We start from the raw sequence: 19,261 nt of genomic DNA, 5'->3' as shown, positions 1-19,261 counted from the left end.
GGATCATATGGGCGTAGCATTTTAGTTAGTCAATAAACTACTTTCTTGGATCCTTGTGATCATTGTATGTTAAGAATGTAACAAACCCCTTTTATAATCTGCATGACTTGTTATATTCGTTCGAAACGTCGTTGTTTTTCTGAAAGGAGAATCTGTCCCCTAATCAAATATGTAATCAATTCATATATATATATATATATTAGTATATTATAAATATATATATATATATATATATATATATATATATATATATATATATATAATATATATCTAGCTTAATTCACAAAGTAGTGTCCAGTCAGGACATAGTTTTGGCAGCTTAGGGCGGCCAAATTCAAATAACATAATTTCTGGGCATGATTACCTTTCAATTCATTGCATTCCATTGTTGGGTGTCTCCTTTCTGAATTGTATAACAAAAGTATAATTTGGCAGTTAAAGGAAAGTCATATTTCAGTGTTGAAGATAGTTGTGAAATGCATTTAAAATGTGTGAATTGTAAAATAAAAAGCTTATAAAAATGTGTTTTCACTGCTTCCATCAGTGTGCTACTGCTTCATTGTGCAGTACAGTGTAGCACAGTTGAGTTCACGCCACACTTCATGAATCCTGCGAAATACATTCTACAAAATAAATCTAGGGTTGTAAATAAAAATGCAGATTGTATTGATCATCTTTCATAATATGCATGTATGAAAATACCAGGGGATATCTGGAAAGCAATTGCAGGAACAGGTTTAACCTTTTTACAAGCCCATGATGATTTTTCTTGTGTTTCCCTCTCTCACAATGATGAAGAACCTAAATATTATAAACAGTATTAGTAAAATGAAAGAAGCCTTGTGTAAAGAACTATCAGGCACATACAATCCTATTTTTTCTGGTCTCATTAAGTCCCGTGTTGATCTTGTTGATCAAAGAAATATTGTGAAATGTCAGAAGCAAATTCAGATTAAAATTTCAATAGCAGTATAGATTGCGGGAAATACATATTGTTAAAAAAAAAAAAAAAAAAAGCTTGTTCATATGAAATTACATTAAAATTTCAAAAACAAAAAACATATTATAAAGTGTTCAATCAAGAGGTCACATTTAATTTCCTTGCTGGAGGTTTGCATACCATTAATTTGTAACCAGGATTTAACAACATGGAAAGGAAGAAGAAATTAGGGAAAAGACTCCAGAAGTTACTCTTTCTGATATACTATCAAAAATATAATTATTTTATTATTATTGTACAGAGGAGTATGACAGTGTATGGAAATGCTTCAACGGTTATTTAAATAGAACACTTCAGTATTGTTTGATTCCAAACTGGTACTGTGTGGTCCGGCAAAATGTTTATATTTATATATATATATATATATATATATATATATATATATATATATATATATATATATATATATATATATATATAGTGGCAGATTAGGGGGAGGAGCCAGAGAGGAATACTTGGTTCCAATGGAGTGTGAGTCCCAAAGAAAGGTACTGTGTGGTCCTGTGTTAATCCTGTGTGCACAGTCTAACTTCACTATAACCCTTCTTATAAGAAACTCCCTTTTTTAACAATCCAAACAGCAAGAACCTTTTTTTTTCAATGGAAATTAGCCATATTAGAACTATCACTTTTACAAAATCTACCCAGATAAAACGATCGCGGTAGAGACCGACACTGAACTTTCTCCAGTGTGAATGTCTTATTCTCTCAGTGAAAACAAAGACCTTGGCAGGCTAATCCGAAGATCAGGCTGATTCATAGATAACCTATTGTAGTTCCATCTTCACACAAACTGTAACCATGGCAACAGGCGTGAGGAGGTAACAAGAATGAAACAGAATGCATTAAGAAAAGCACAAAAAATATGAAGCAATCTACGCAGGATAGAACATGTAATTACTGTATTCAGAATGTAAGTGTAGTTTCTATTTTTTTCATTTGCCAGTTCTGTTTTCTTTTAAATACACAGTTTAAATGTTGATCAATGTGAAGTTGTCTTGAAAGAACTGTTGTATACTGTATAAAGATGTTCAATTGAATTTGGGTGTTTCTTCATTATTCTGATACAGCAAATTGCCAAACCCTATTATAGTGAACAACCTGCTATAACAAACATTTCCCAGGTCCCGGGGGGGGGGGGGGGGGGGGGGGGATTTGTTATAATGAAGTTAGTAATGAAACTATAGCTCTAGCTAGTCTCATCCAAGACAAGGAGCTTTTCTTTGGTGCAATACATAATGAAAAAATAAACATCTGTTACCTGCATACTGTCACTTGGCAAGGGGAGTATAGAACTGCATAAAACCACCAGCTAAGTGCACAACAACTGACCAAATATCCAACGCTACAAATTCACAAATGATAGATTCAAGATCAGGCACCTCCTGATGCATTATTAAAAGTGGCCTCCATTCTCTATTTGTAAAGGTCTACCTACTTTTAGAAAACATGATGCATGTCTACAAATAGACACAGCGGTCACACAACACTTCACCCGTGATCGTCCTACAGTTATTTACTAAATAATTATTCTCATAACCTTCGAGTTGACAGAGACCTTGTGTGAATTTATTGAGAGAAATAAATAGTGTGCTATTGTAGACCCTACCAGGAGATGTGCTGAGTATCCGAAAGACCCTGAAACACTTAGTTTATAGTATCAATTGTCTTTTAACCAGGGGATTACATCTACAGCATGCTGCAACTTTATTTTTGTGCATCTAATATATATATAGTGTGTATGTGGAATCAAGTATAATTAATTAATATCATTTTCCTCAACATACTTAAGGTTCCTATATATTGTACATTCCATTGGTTAATGTATAGGGAGACTGAAGACGGTATTTCTAAGTCCAAAGGTTTTATAACTGTGCATTTAATATTCTATATAAACAGTACAGTATATACGAGGAAACTATTATAAGCTGCAGTTTTTCCTGGCTTTGATCTTTATGTAGTCTTTTTTCCTATTAATTGTTTAATGCAGTAGTTTACAAAGCTGTGCCCATGAGATATCCACCTACCCTTACAGGACAGGACTGATTTCTTTATTGTACTAGATCTGAAATGTTTGCCAATATTGGGAGTATGTATCTTACTTCTCCTTTCCTGTGCTGTGCTCTCTTCATTGATATCTTTGGGTCAGACCCCTCACCAAATTCTCAGCTTCTAATTGCTTTGAGGTGCTTGTACAAAAAGGTAGGGCTACGAAAACCAATACTGTTCAGGGAAAACCAGCATCGATCATTTTCCAGAACATTTCGTGGTGGTTTATTTTCAACTTAAGGCAAAGTGAGCGAGGTGGCCGTCTAGGGCCCCCACTGCTTAGGGGCCCCGCACTCAACCAGACTGCCGTGACATTTAATGTGTTTTTTTTACATTTTTTTGGTTTACCACAGATAGCACCAGCAACATTAAAATCAGTGATAGCAAACATGTAGCAGCACACTTTTACACAGTCATCAATTATATCTTCAGCAAGTCAAAAATATATGTGGGAAAAGTACAATTAGCAGGTAACAATGCATTGTAAAATAATGCTTCGTGTTTAAAAATCTCTGATTAGCCGCAAAAGTTAAGCTTTGCTAGTTAAATACATGTTGTTGATTTAAAAAATCCTCCTGCTTTGGTTAGATGCATATAATCACGGATTTAAGTTAAAACCAAATCAGTTGTTGCAGCTAATGTAAATCGAATCCATTAATACAATTAAATGAATTTATGAGCTATTGTTTTCGTTACTATGTTGAAAGTTTGTGCTACTCAGATCTGCCGTATTAGGTTTCTTAATCCTATAACAATCTGGTGATAAGTAATTATATAAATATATGGCACAATTTCTACTACTGTTCATCATTTATTGAATTAAATTTTTTATTTTTTGTCCAGTAAAATACCCTATTTCTGAATGTAATAATAATAATAATAATAATAATAATAATAATAATACATAGCCTATTTTACATGTTTGATTACAAATAATTTTTCTTGTAAAAAAAATTGTAATAATATTACAGGCTGCTATGAATCTTGCCATGGATGAGAGATTTCCTTTTTACGAAAAATTACAAATATTAGTGTGATAAGATATTGTAAAAAATACTTACTGTATCATAAAACACTAAAAACTAATTGAGGGAGGGGGGTGACAATTTAGCACCAGTAGCCTCTCTGGAGCTAAACTTTCAAAACAGTTTAGCACCAATTTTGTAAATGATTTGCACCCCTGACGCTGTAGCTGCAGCTCATCATATCGGCACCTCGCAAGTAAGAGTCCTATGAAAATGCTGCAATACAGGCATGGAAATTGAGGAGCTGACAGATCATTCCAGTGAGGGTTGGTTCTGGTGAGCGCAGCGATTCTGGGATTAAATTGATCAAGACGTGTTTGTGCTCAACGATGACTCAAAAGTTTGTCAAATGTGGCCATATACTGTCAAATGAGAGAGAAGTTGCCAGGAATTTATAATACTCAGATTTGATGACTTTGCTGCTGAGCTAGGAAAATGTATTTGAAATCTATGTTCTTACGTAATTTAGAACATAAAATGTAAACAAAGCATTTGATAATGCCCTGATTTAATTTGTTAAAAAAAGGAAAAATGTGAAAGTAGCACTGCACATAGAGTGTCAAGTGCCAACAAGCAATTCTTTATTATTATTATTATTATTATTATTATTATTATTATTATTATTATTATTATTATTATTTATTTCTGCCTGGTTATTTTCTTATTCACTTATAGTCGGGCATTACAGTATTTTCAATAGGCCTATTGGGGCAAGGTCATTTTATTAAAAGCTAATACATGATATGTTTGAAGCAAACTAGAATTCTGAGTGTTTTAAAGTTGTGCATTATATAAAATGATAAAGTCTAAGAACCAAATGGAAACAAATATTCATTAACATTTTAACATCATTAATGTTATCCACTGTATCTTAACGTGCTGCTGTAGCATTCATTTGATGTTCTGGACCCCACACTTAATCATTACTGCCTCCGGCCTTGCACATTTGTAAAAGATTACAGGTGGAAATAGTGTCTAGTTTATCACCATTAAGCGCAGCGCTAATGAGAGGCGCTCTAGTGTAAAATATTCATTATGATAATACCATTTCTTTTTAGTTAAGTTACCTGTTGTGCCTCTTCTTTTGGTATGGCAACCTTCCATTCCAATTTCTTAGCTGTGCAGTGTTTCTATAATAATTTGTTATAGCTACTGATTAATTATTGAATAGTTTTTGTTTCAGATTATAATTGTTTCATAGATACTTATAAGCAACTACTTAAAAGTGAAAACCATGCACTAACCTCCTTGAATAATTCATATCCCTAGTCTCTAATGTTGCAGTGTAAGTACAGATGCATCTGTGGTATTATTTTCATTAACGACAGAACCAAATGCTTCCACTCTGGTTGTTTGTATGATCTGCATTAATTGTATTTGACGCTTACAGAATATGACTGCATTTTTTTTTGTAAGCATCCCTCACATCTCTTGTAGCATTATTGTTTGCCATGTGCAGAGTAATTGCAACAGAACTACAGAAATGTTTTGTTCTTCTATTTTACTGGTAAAAAAAAGGGTACATTTTGTCCCACTGTGTGACATTTATCCAGTTGCCTCTGCCTCTCACAGTTTGCATTCTTACTAATTTTGTAACTGAACCCCTATATTAGTGAATTGTCACAAAGACGGCTGGAGTGGGGGACGTCAGACCAGAAACAGGAACCAGGTGGAGCTGAGCGAATGGTCTCGCTCAGCATTTAATAGGGCATAGACAGACAGAAAATAAAAGGTTTTAAGATAAGGCAACTGGTAAACCAAAACAAAGAGATGAAACAAAGCGGACTAACACTAAACAAACACAGTGAGCTTCTATTTGAACTATTACTATTATTATTATTACAATTATTATTACCTCCGTCTCCAATCCCGTTCTCCACTCACAGAACACACAACCCCGAGTGAGTGAAAACATGCTGCTTTTATGCAGCTGTACCGAGACTCGATTGCTACTTAATCATTTAATTGGAGTCGTGGTACAACTGCATGTGAATTAATAAAGTGCAATTCCCCATGCTCACATATTATTAGATTTTACTTGCACGTGAAGTGCTGTGCAATCCTCGTGCCTAAATACACATATATATTTTAAACTCGTGTTACACAGACCCGTTTATATCCTGTGTACCAATAACTATACACCAACATTAACACACAACATACAACACAAAATACACACAGGTGTAGGCACTTTGCCACATGAATATATTATTATTATTATTATTATTATTATTATTATTATTATTATGTCTGTATAGTATTAATTGGTTAAATGGTATTACATTGGTTATTGGTAAAAATGTTCAGGACTTATCGACGTTATTGCAAGGATAAACACTTCAGAATAATATTTAAATGACTGTCTGATGTATCAGACTGTCATATACAATAGGCTTCAAAGTGACTCAGGAAGCCTTGGCCCCCTGGATTTTGTAAATCCTCGGATGGTATAAACTGTGCTGGACACAGACAAAGAATTTCATGAGGCTGTATCCATTACCTATAGGCTGATGGAATATTTCATGCACGTGCATTCTAGCAGTAAACAAAACATGCTACTAACGAACACTTTCTGTTTATGTTGTTATGGTTTATTATTCCTACAAACTGTTCTGCAGGAGATGTTGCTGTCATAAAATGTATTACAGTACTAGCACCTGGGCTCTGACTGCTAAACCTTGTTTCAATTAGACCTTAAAGATGAAGACGTAAACAGTTATTGTCACACCTGGGCCAGCTTCATTCAAGGATGCATTTCGACAAAGTGAAATCCAGCATATATTTCATGGTGAATAGCTTATGATTCAAGCTGCAGCTTTTGTCTTATAACTTGTAAAAGTTACGTTCAGCCTCATTACACCCGCTGTCTTTTGGTGGTTAGATGGCAGAGAACAGTAACTGGATACCAATGCTAGTTATTGAGCTATAATGGTAGTAGTGTATTTACAAGGTGATTCAGTTAGTACTGCAAACCCTGGATCACAGGCATATTAAATAACATGGCATTTGCTTTGTGGTCTCTTATCTATTCAGTCAAACTAACTTACCTAAATAACTTTAGCATAACTGAGGCAGAAGTGTTAAAGGGACTAGGAGCTCTTAAAATAAACAAATCCCCTGGGCCAGGTGAGATCCTCCCAGTAGTACTCAAAGAAATGAAAGAAGTAATTTACAAACTGCTAACCAAGATCCTGCAGCAGTCTCTTGACACAGGGGTGGTACTGACAGACTGGAAAATTGCAAACGTAATACCGATCCACAAAAAGGGAAACAAAACTGAACCAGGTAACTACAGACCAGTAAGCCTGACTTCTATTATATGCAAACTTATGGAAACTATAATAAGATCCAAAATGGAAAATTACCTATATGGTAACAGGGTCCTGGGAGACAGTCAACATGGTTTTAGGAAAGGGAGATCGTGTCTAACTAACTTGCTTGATTTTTTTGAGGATGCAACATCGATAATGGATAATTGCAAAGCATATGACATGGTTTATTTAGATTTCCAGAAAGCTTTTGACAAAGTCCCGCACAAAAGATTAATTCTCAAATTGAACGCAGTTGGGATTCAAGGAAACACATGTACATGGATTAGGTATCAGGGATCAGTAGGGATCAGTATTAGGTCCTCTGCTATTCCTAATCTACATTAATGATTTAGATTCTGGTATAGTAAGCAAACTTGTTAAATTTGCAGACGACACAAAAGTAGGAGGAGTGGCAAACACTGTTGCAGCAGCAAAGGTCATTCAAAATGATGTAGACAAGATTCAGAACTGGGCAGACACATGGCAAATGACATTTAATAGAGAAAAGTGTAAGGTACTGCACGCAGGAAATAAAAATGTACATTATAAATATCATATGGGAGATATTGAAATTGGAGAAGGAATCTATGAAAAAGACCTAGGAGTTTTTGTTGACTCAGAAATGTCTTCATCTAGACAATGTGGGGAAGCTATAATAATTGAATCTGTTCAGTCTTGAACAAAGAAGACTACGTGGCGACCTAATTCAAGCATTCAAAATTCTAAAGTATTGAAAGTGTCCACCCAAGGGACTTTTTCAGCCTGAAAAAAGAAACAAGGACCAGGGGTCACAAATGGAGATTAGACAAAGGGGCATTCAGAACAGAAAATAGGAGACACTTTTTTACACAGAGAATTGTGAGGGTCTGGAATCAACTCCCCGGTAATGTTGTTGAAGCTGACACCTTGGGATCCTTCAAGAAGCTGCTTGATGAGATTTTGGGATCAATAAGCTACTAACAACCAAACGAGCAAGATGGGCCGAATGGCCTCCTCTCGTTTGTAAACTTTCTTATGTTCTTATGTTCTAAACTAACCACTACTACCTCTGGCAAAGTGTTACCATTTAATAAATCCTACCTTGAATGCAGTGCTATTCTCTATACTTGTTTTAAATTCATCATGACAAGGGTTTATTTCACAGGTGGGCAAAGCTGGCCCATTATTCATTGAGTGAGCTGAAGACAACAGGCACCATACAAAGACGTTTGCTAAAAAATAAGACACCTCATGCCATGAAGCGTGTATGTGTGTGTGTGTGTGTGTGTGTGTGTGTGTGTGTGTGTGTGTGTGTGTGTGTGTGTGTGTGTGTGTGTGTGTGTGATTTAAAAAAAAAAAAACTGGAGACAAAATGAATAGCACTGCATTCAATGTAAAATGTACAAGGCACGTGTATTAGCTTTCAGCTGGTTTCAAAGACTGGGTAGTTTATCAGTATTCATGACACTATGAAATATTTAATAGAAAATATTACAGTAATGCTTTCCAGATACATTATTCAACAGACAGATTCAAATGATGGTAATTTATTTCATGTTTCCAATAAGCATCACACATTTTTTTGGAGTTAACTGCTATGACTTCCTCCAGCCTGTGTCTGTGTACTGCTCGGTTCAACGACACGTGCAAAGGCTGCTCTGAATGACAAGCAGCATACTGTAGCAGGGCTCAAACAGCCACTTCATAAAGACGTGTTATTAGAGATGTTTTGCGCATCGTTAAACAGCAGCTGATTAACCCCTTAGAGATACATCTCTATGTTAAATGACCCACCATAAACACCACGCTGAGATGGCTCCTTGGGTGGTTTTGATAAGCTGATAGGACTTTAGTATATTTCAAGCTTTCCTGAATTAAGTACTGGTATATGAAAAGTCTGTTTTTTTCCATAATAAAATAAATGTAATTTTGAATTTGTTTTACATGGCAAAGTCTGGATAATTTGTTTTATTGTGGATTATACGCATTGTGTCAGATGTATCAAGGTCCTGCAAATGCAAGTTGATATTTTTTTTAAAAAAAATTTTTTTAAGTAAAATAAAACTTTTACTTTTACAATACAGATAACAAAAAACTTGTCAGGTTCATTTAAAAACTCAAAGCAGCCAGCTAAATTTTGGTGAAAAAATTGTGGCCAGATCTCTTTTCATTATAAAAGCCTCATGTTGCACAAACAGAGCCTTATCAGTTTAAATTATTTGTGCTAGGTGCTGTACACCTGATGTAAGTAAATGTATTTTTGGTATGGAAAGTAATTTGCTGGAAATGTGTAAATATAGTGTATCGTAGGATTTTTCCAGCTTCGCTTTCAGTATGGAAGCAAGATGGCAGTTGACATTGAGCCTGACTACTATAATAGACAAGCCCCAAATAACAGACAACTGCACTGTACTTTTCAGGACCATAATCTTCCCACGATAAACCAGCAGCTGGCACTTTATGAATGTAGTATGGAGGTACATATATTATTATTATTAATGTATTATTTGACTAGAAACAGGAAGTAACTGTCCAGCTTTGCTACAGTATTACTATATTAGAGCAGAACTATATTGGACCCTGTCACACGGTGGCTTGTGTGGATGACGTCAGACCCGGAATAAATAACCAGCAAATGGCAATACTGCGGTGCGGGACACGAATGCACTCATATCTTCAAAAATAAAAGGCTTACACAAAACAGGAACAAACACTGAACTTCAAAACAAAACGGCACAGTGGCCAAAACAGACAAACAAAAGAAACGGACACAGCACAAGCAAGTATCGTGCTGGTGTTAAACCAGCACACACAGTAACTGTTATGATTTTTCAAACTTTCCCTCACTTTACCTTCCGACCCTCGTTCAGCCTCCGAACACACTAACCCCTTTCTCTCCCATGATCCCCCTATTTATACACCTGGAGTCTTAATTAATCATTTAATCATTTCTTCAATTCACAGCTCCAGCCTCATTTCCACGTGTTTTTACAGGGAGGATTTTAGCTGCCTCCCTGTCACCACTATTCCACACACACACACACACACACACACACACACACACACACACACACACACACACACACACACACACACACAACCCCACATCCCCGTGCTCACATATCAATATACATTAACTCCCCTCTGATACATAACCCAAACTATACAAAATAAACCAAAAATACCCCCAGGGGGGTACCCCGTCACAGACCCTCATCCCAGATAATACAACTGCTCGGTAGCTGTTTTGGTGTTGAAGTGCAACCAAGTTCATAATTGGAATTTAGTACTTCATAGAGTTTAAAAATTAACAAAAATAAGACATGAAGTAAATTATAGAGAAGTTGTACTGTACCGTCAATAGAACTATACTGCTACTGTGCTTCTAGCCTGTCTTCCTGATTAATAAGCAATAGTACAGTGCAAAGTTCATGGGTAAGGTGACCAGATTTTTAAGTCCGTAAACTGGAACAGTATGGACATATTGTGAATAACTTCCAACATCCAAGCTACAGAGAAGCTCTAGGGTTTTTATTTTCACTCTAGCCATGTTTGATCTAATATCATATTGAAAGTGAATGCAGACACTCATGATGTTATTCAGAGTGGAATCTTTTACTTTCAAAAAGTTTTTTGTGAATAAATTATCTTATTGCCTTTGTAATGTCATTTCTACACAACAATTATAGTTATTACATTACATAGTAGCAATTCTATAATATCAAATTTCGAGATTATATTTTATTGCTGATTACTGCTGCAAATCAAGTCCCTTTTTTCTGCCTAAGAAACTTCATCTAATCTCTTTGATTTTCACTTTCCATATTGCTCTGTCTCTGTCTCTATGCTATCCTCCAGAGTCTAATCTGTAAACTAGGCCCTTCCTGTATGAAAACATTACATGCCTCAATATTTCTATTTATTAAATGGTTACTTCATAGAATCAGTTTTAGTAATACTCAAAAAGATCTGCGGTATAAATAGAATATGTGATGGGAAAATGCTGAATGCAAAGCATGTTGTGTTTGCGGTGTTACGCTTGAATGCACTTTGTTTAGTACTGTTATTTGACCCTTTGCCTGAATGTATCTACCGCCTAACTATATGAACAGGCTGTAAAAAGAGCATATACCTTGATTACATATACTGTAGCATGATAATGCATGACTGTGAAAGCTGCTTCCAGGACTGGTGGCATTGTGTTGTCAGTCTATAGAAGTGATCCAGGGAGCAGTCATTCTGCTTGACTGCCCAAACGGAAGTCCCACACAAGCAGATGAATGGAAATGAGGCATAATAGGCTGTCAGTATTCCTAAATGAAAACAAAGCTTGCTGTCCTATATATGCTGTGATAGAAATGGCTGATGATAAATTAGGGGAGATGTTTTATTTTTCTGTAGAAAACCTCAGCTTTGGGCTCTGTTGGACACTATATTCTAGAATTAACCTTAAAGAGTGAGTAACAGGTTCCAAAAAAATATAGTGCTATACACGCCCACGTGCTGCTACAACTGTTGAAATAAAGTTACTGTCATTTTTCTTTTCATTGTTAACACCCTGACAACTATTTACACTTATAACTTTAAAGTCTGTTTCAAAGCTGCATTTAAAATGCCCACGATAATGCATTGGGGTTTGTGGTTTGTCCTCTAAATCACTGTAGAAAAAGCGATATTTCTGTCCGTACCACATCATGGATCGTTATTGTTGTGTTACCTGTTTGACAATGTGAGCAATAATCAGTTCACTAGAGTGGATATTTTGAAAAGAACTTTGAAACAGACTTTAAATTTATAAGTGTAAAATGTTAACAATGAAAAGAAAAAATACACATACGTTATTCAAACAGTTGTAGCAACACGTGGGGATGTATAGCGCTATATTTTTCGGAACCCGCTACTTACTCTTTAAGGTCTGCAGTGTGCCAAAATAAATTACTTTGTGCTATGCTATCTAATACTTTTATTAACATAAAATCCTTCAAGCCAAACCTACAGCAAGGATGACTAAACGCCTCGGTACAGGTCACATTCCCTTATTGTGAACAATAATGCAATGCCTCATTTATACAGCCATGTCTTGTTGAGGATTTTTTTACTTTTGGTGCAGCTGCAAAAATCGTGTGTTCTAATCTTTACTTTTGTAAGTAGCAATTGTGAAACAACTCTAACCAATGCATTATTTGTTATTCTCCCCCTACCCGAGTCCTGTGGATTACAATGGCACACTGTGTTTATTTGTTTCGCTCAACAATTCCTTCTTTATGCCAGTGCTGACTGGAGTGAGAGTCAGTGTCAAGACTCTGTTTGTGTGGACAGTAATAGCAGAATTTTAACATACAGTTCAGTAATTGCTACTCAGGGCTCACTATCCTTGTGGGTGATGTCATATGTTGCAACTGGGAGAACTTGAGAATTTACAAGTAATTGCACAAGCAAAATATATTGTTTGCTGTAGCCAGGGGACCTTATATATTAGATCGTCTCTACATGTTGGTCCTGTCAGTTGGTATAAAATCTTTTGGGGTATTATCCACACATTTTGTGGCTCTTCTAGCCAATGTACAGTGCTGAATTTGAGCTCTGGCACAAAGCCAGGGTAATACAGTGATTTAATAAAACAAATTCACAATAAAATGTAAGCAAAAAAGACAAACACCTGATATGTCCACCTTTCATTTTAGGAACAGTTTGTGATTTGTATTATTTGTATTGCATCATTGTTTTCCCCATGGATTGTTCTGTGCCAGTACCAAAGTCCAGCTCTCTGCTTGTCTACATAAAACATGACATGAATGATCACACCACAGATCATTTCTTGCTTGCCCTGTTTCTCATTTGAAGTTCATGTTCTACTTGCATCCACCGGAAAGTTTTAAACAAGATCATTTTATCCTGCAAGTTATGTTTGACCTTCACCTCTGTATGACAGCAGTTTTGAGAAGTGCGCTAATCCCACTGCCAGTTCCATAATGTTGCCAACATCTTCAAAGTCTGCAATGAGATGCAAAGAGCTTTCTGCCCTAGCACACCTGAATGATAGATTTCATCAACTGCAAGAATAGAAATTCTAAAACACCTGTGATGAAACTTAATATGGGTATTCTTTAGCATTCTTCATATAAGTTCCAATTACATCTGAATTGCACAGCTGTTCCAGCCTATACTGTATGTTGGAACCACTTCTCCTACTTGGATGAAACTATGCAAAGGCATTCATTATAACATGATATTCTATACATGATGTGTACAGTATTCTGTTGCTTGGTTATGACACTCCATGGATGTTTATGTCCTTGATTCCAAATTGGAAAATGCGAATGTTTCAAAACTAGAACTATACAACCCATTAGGATAATTTGACACTTATTCTTCTGTGTTAATTTAATCAGCTCAGGGGTCCGCAGTAAGGGGTTTATATCAGCTCATGAAAGCACTGAACTTAATTGTTCCTTGACAGTTATTAAACTTTTTACTTGTTTTTATGTGCTGTGGCAAAAGTTTTGGAAAGTGGTTCCTCTGCTGTGCTGGCCTCAGAATGGTCAAACCAGAAACGGCACATCACTTTGTTACAATGAATTATTACTATATGACAATAATGCTGCAGTTGTCGGCCAGATTCAGTCAGACTGTATGTAAAAACATTTCATCAGAAGCCCTAGGCAAAGGCCTGTCACAAAGCAGCATTTGTAAATTCAAGTTACTGATAATTCTTGCACAGTTGAGAGAGTCTTGAAGGTATTGTAAATTGGGCCAATGGATTTTTCTCTTGCAATTCCAAACATTTCAGGTTGTGCCAGATGCACAATAAACTTATTATACTATTGTGTGAGAGAAATCGTGAACTCTTCAAACAATACTGCAAGTAAATTAGTCCTGTGTTGCTTTCAGGGTGATTTTGTCTATTCTTTTTTCAGTAAATCTTTATTTTTAGGTTAGACTAAACACAGGGAGATTTGCTTTTTGAATATTTGGGACGTAAAGCAAAGTTGTAGACTATTAGATTGTTGTACTAATATTGTGAGTATATTTTTAATTAAAGTGAATAAACAGCAATTCTAAAACAGTAGTATTTTGTATTTTACTTTCATTTCATATCAGTGGAAAATAAAGTATTTTTCATTTACATATGGGTCGGTATCATATTTTGCATAAAAGCCAACACTGTTAGTTCAGTAGCTATGCTGATTAGATATAAAAGCGCTTTTAACTTTTTTTTTTTTTACAGTGTCTCGGGGCAAAGATCACAATGTCACTTATTTCACAGCTGGCGTCTAAATAAGATTCTACTTTTCTTGTCAAACAAGATCCTCGCCGGATAGATCTCTTTCCCAGCAGCCTTGAACAACAGATACGCTGTAAATATTGTTATTTAAGCACAGGTTCCATGAGCCCCTTGTTGTGGCTTGTTGGGCATTAGCCAGTAGTTACCAAATGCAGTGAATTCATCAGATAATGTCCTGATGAACTGCTTTCATCATTTAACAATGAGCATGTTTTCATCTTGTTTGTGGGTAATCAGCCTTGTCTCTCTTTTAAATAACAAACTGAGTGCACCTGATTACGAATTTAAAGAAACGACTGAGAAATATAATATTGGAACATATAGTTTGCACTAGGACTAGGTTGCTACCATATTTGCAGTTGGGGGGTCACTGGCTCCCTGCTAGGTGACAGAAACCAACGGAGCCACTATCTTTTAGTTCCTCTATGAATATGTAGAGGTTCAGTGAGACTTGTGGGTACTAATCTCTGCCAGCCAAATCAGTGCATGGCTACAAGGAACTGGGCTGGGTGAGGAAGAAAGCAACGACTGAAAGGTGATAGAGAATGGCAGATTATTTTCAGTAAGATCGCCTTTAATAAACAGCACCCTGACAAAGCATTCCCAACACTGTTTTTTATGTAACTATACTGGCATTTTGACTTTGCTTGAATTGGACAGACCACCATCTGTTTGTTTTACAAGACTATAACCAAAAGAAAAAAATAAATAACAGATTTCAGTTTTAAACATGAACATTTGAAAGGCCGTCCTTAGTGTCTCTTTATTACACTTTATTACACTGTAACAACCCAGTGATAGCACAGGTGGTTGTGTAATTACAATGCAACCAAGTGCCGGAACAAATCAAAGTTAGCACTTAGCGAATGAGGACGCGAAAACATTCGTGGTAACAAAACACAAGAAAAATTCCAAGTGAAATCAGGCCGAACCAAAACAAGCCCTTTTTCGCCCTTCAAAAAGCAGCTATTGCTTGTTGACTGCAAGTGGGTTGAGAAGGGGGAGTGGTTTCCTATCGCCCGACCAAATCTACTCAATCCCAGCTATAAACCACATCGCAAGACTTTTGCAGGACCGGATTTTATAGTCAACTTCGAAGTTGTCAAAAGCTATTGCGTATTAAGCAAATAGTAAAAAAAAAAAAAAATAACACTAAACATCCTGATATTTGCAACAAAAAAGAACAGTACATGCTTCACTGACCTCATATATTGAACACTTGCACACAACACTGAAAACTGAAAATTAATCATTTACAGTATCAAATATTATTATCTGTATTATTATGGAGGGGGGTGATGCTGGGACTCCAGAGTTACTGTTGAGCCCTCTTGAGGTGTCGTGGGCTAGTCAACGAAACACAGAGGATGGAAGGTGCCCACTTGAAGATCCCAGAGATGTACCCTACGCAGCTCAGTCCAGACGGTCGTCATGCTGATGCGCTGGGGAGACTGCACTGTGGTTGATCACTGGAGCCAGCATCGCAGCCGTCGTGTGTGCTGATGTGCTGGGGAGTCAAAATGAGCTGATCCCTGGAGCCAGCATTACACTTCAGCAATCAACACCAGACAGAAGGATATCTACATCATCAGATGGAAAACAACGCAAATGGATGGAAATGCAGATGGATCACATTAGTTTTCTGTAAAGCTACGTCTTAGTTGGTGCTTATCTTGGCGAGAGCCAAGTTCAAATCAGCATGAAGTTCAACATCTACTCTCATGTAATGGAAATCATAACATATGCTGTGTTTGTTGCAGTCTTAAACGAAAAACGCACAAGTCCGTTTTCTTCTTGACTTTAGCCTACTATTTTTTTTTTTTGCCAGTTCGATTTAAATGTTTAATAAAGAAATATGTTTTATTTCTTTAATGCATACAAACAATAAACTATTTTCTACTCACTGAGATCTTTGTGTGGAGTACTGTTTCTTTCAGTGATGGTAAAGCTTTTTAGATAACCCTCTTGGTATCCTGTCAATTTGTCATGCACTTTTCATCACCAACAATTCATCACGGACAATAACTCATTGATTAAGGCCACAATATATCATAAAAGCTATGCTAAATACAAATAGAGCTATAATAAATCATAAATAACAGATACAGTACGTAGTCACTTAAAAAATTACATAAATAAAACCCTTAATGTACAAGCTTGTACTATTTCATGACCACCCAACTAACAAACAAACAAGCAAAAAAACCAAAACAAAAATAACAAGTTTGCTTTTCAAACCTTTATTTTAACACTAGAAGCGCCAAAATTTCAAACTACCTACAAGTGCTGCACCGGTCATTTTCACCTGTAGCGTTTCAAATATCTGTGATATGATAATGTATAGTACATGATGAATTGTCACTGGTGATGAACTGCTGGTGATGAACTGCTGGTGATAATTTGTTTATGATGAAATGTTGGTGATAACTTGTCATAGACCCTATTTCCTTTTATTTCTTATCTTGAGAACTCAAGGCCAGCAAATGTAAACAAACTAGAACACTAATAAATAACGTATGAATGTTTTAACCAAGATATTCACATTTAGTTTTAAACTTTTGGTTACTCTCGTAAAGTACTTCAACATGTTGGCCTACACAAAAACATTACATAAAGGCCAAATTCTTGGCATGTAAAAACAAGCCCACTGCTCCAATTCAAGGGGGCACACAGGTAATATTGGCTATACCGAGTGAACATGCCAAGCGCTCCCCTCGAAACGTATAAATCTGTGTAGACAACACAATTATAATTGAAATGAAGTTTCTAAATTTGCTTTTTATTATGACTACTACGACTACTAGTGGTATGTAATAGCATTCATTCACTGATATTCAGATGAAACAGTAGTACAACACAGATTTTATTTATTTATTTTTGCCCTGGCTGTCTTTGCCTGCCTTTACGCATGTTACCGCCTTGTTTCCGCCCCCTTCAAAAAGTCACAAATACCGACTGGGGATTGGTCAACAAATTTTTCATGTTGCTTTCAGCTGCCCCTCCTACTTCTGCAAAACTTCTCTCCGCCCCTTTCGCAGATTGGAGATGCCTAGTTTTGGTTTCGGGATAAAGAAAATGCAATATGGGAAACTAGCGATATTATCGTATAACACTCTTTCGCAAGAGCGATCGGGGTTTGACTTGGTCCGGCCCTAAGCTTAATTACAAATGGAAGATGTAGGTACTTGGTACTTGCTGGCGTTCCTTGTAATTAACACATGTAGTTATACAATATAGTTAACACTTAACCACGTGTATTATTGCGATTAGAGACACAAATAAAAGTATTACAGCACAACCAGGCCTCTTTAGTGACGTATATACCTTTAAAGTCAAAGGGGAAGACCTGGACTGCATCATAGTCAAGAAATTTAAAGTGAAACGAATGGGCTTTTCTGTAGTTTTATATCCAGCTGACCTTACTAAGGGTCTTTTAGTAAAGTGGTACAAATGATTTTAACTGAACCTTTGGAGAGCGGTGGAAGAGGATTGTCAAATTCCGATGGCCTGGGAGTCCCCATCAGAAACATAGCTGCAGTTCTTTATATGTCATTGTGGCAGTGTCTCCCGCCCATGTGTGGATTTTGTGTTATGTGTTGCGTGTGGTGGATCTGTGTAGCACAAGTGATTTAAAATGTATAGTTGTATTTAGGCACTGGGATTGCACAAACACTTGATGTGAATTTAAAGTATGTAATAGTATGTGAGCACTGGGATTGCACAAATTAGTTCACATGCTGGGATTCAAGTGAATAATTAATTAGTAACTTAATCCCAGCACAACAATATATGTAGATGCACGTTTCACTCACTCAGGGTTCGGTGAGTGGAGAATGAAAATAACAATTGCTAAAATGTGCTGGCTTATAAAAATAGCACGATACTTGTTATTGTTTATTGTCTGTTTGTTTTGCGTTCATCTCCTGTTTGTTGGTGTCTGTTTCGTTTAGTGTTAGTATGTTTTGTTTGTCTATTTATTTTGGCCAAAAGTGCCGTGTGCTGTTTTTGTTTAAACCTTTTATTTTGTTCATTTATTAAATTCACATTTCACATGGCAGTTCTGTGTGTTTATTCAGGGTCTGACGCCACCACTACAGCCTGCTTGCCCACAATGATCACCAAAAGCAATGCATTTTAAACTGAGAACATAAGGAGGGAATCACAAATAGCAACGTTATTTCTCCAAAAGCATGTGACCCCTATGTGCAACACAGTTATTTTATTACTACTGCATTAATGAACAGTGCCTTAATTGTCTGATAATTCTTACAAATCTCATTATGCAATTATGGATGTAGTTCAGCTAGGCACAAACAGATCAAAGTCTTCTGAGACCAAATTCAGAACAATGTATACATCATGTGATCTTGAGATGCACATGTGATCTTGTGATGTGAGCATGTCAGATGCTGAACATGCCCAATAAAGCCTTGCTCTCCAGCACTGTCACTTCTAATAAAAATAAAATACTGCCACATCGGAACAGAAGAGATTAATGTTTTCAAGGCTTAAAAGCTAATATCAAAATGCCAAGAAAAAGGGCATGTCACCCGCTGGTTTATAAATACAAATACAATTTGTAGGGAAAAAAAGAATCAGCAATCATTGCATA

Source organism: Polyodon spathula, chromosome 5 (assembly GCF_017654505.1).
Source record: "Polyodon spathula isolate WHYD16114869_AA chromosome 5, ASM1765450v1, whole genome shotgun sequence".
NCBI lineage: Eukaryota > Metazoa > Chordata > Actinopteri > Acipenseriformes > Polyodontidae > Polyodon > Polyodon spathula.
Note: the sequence above shows the minus strand (reverse complement) of the source record.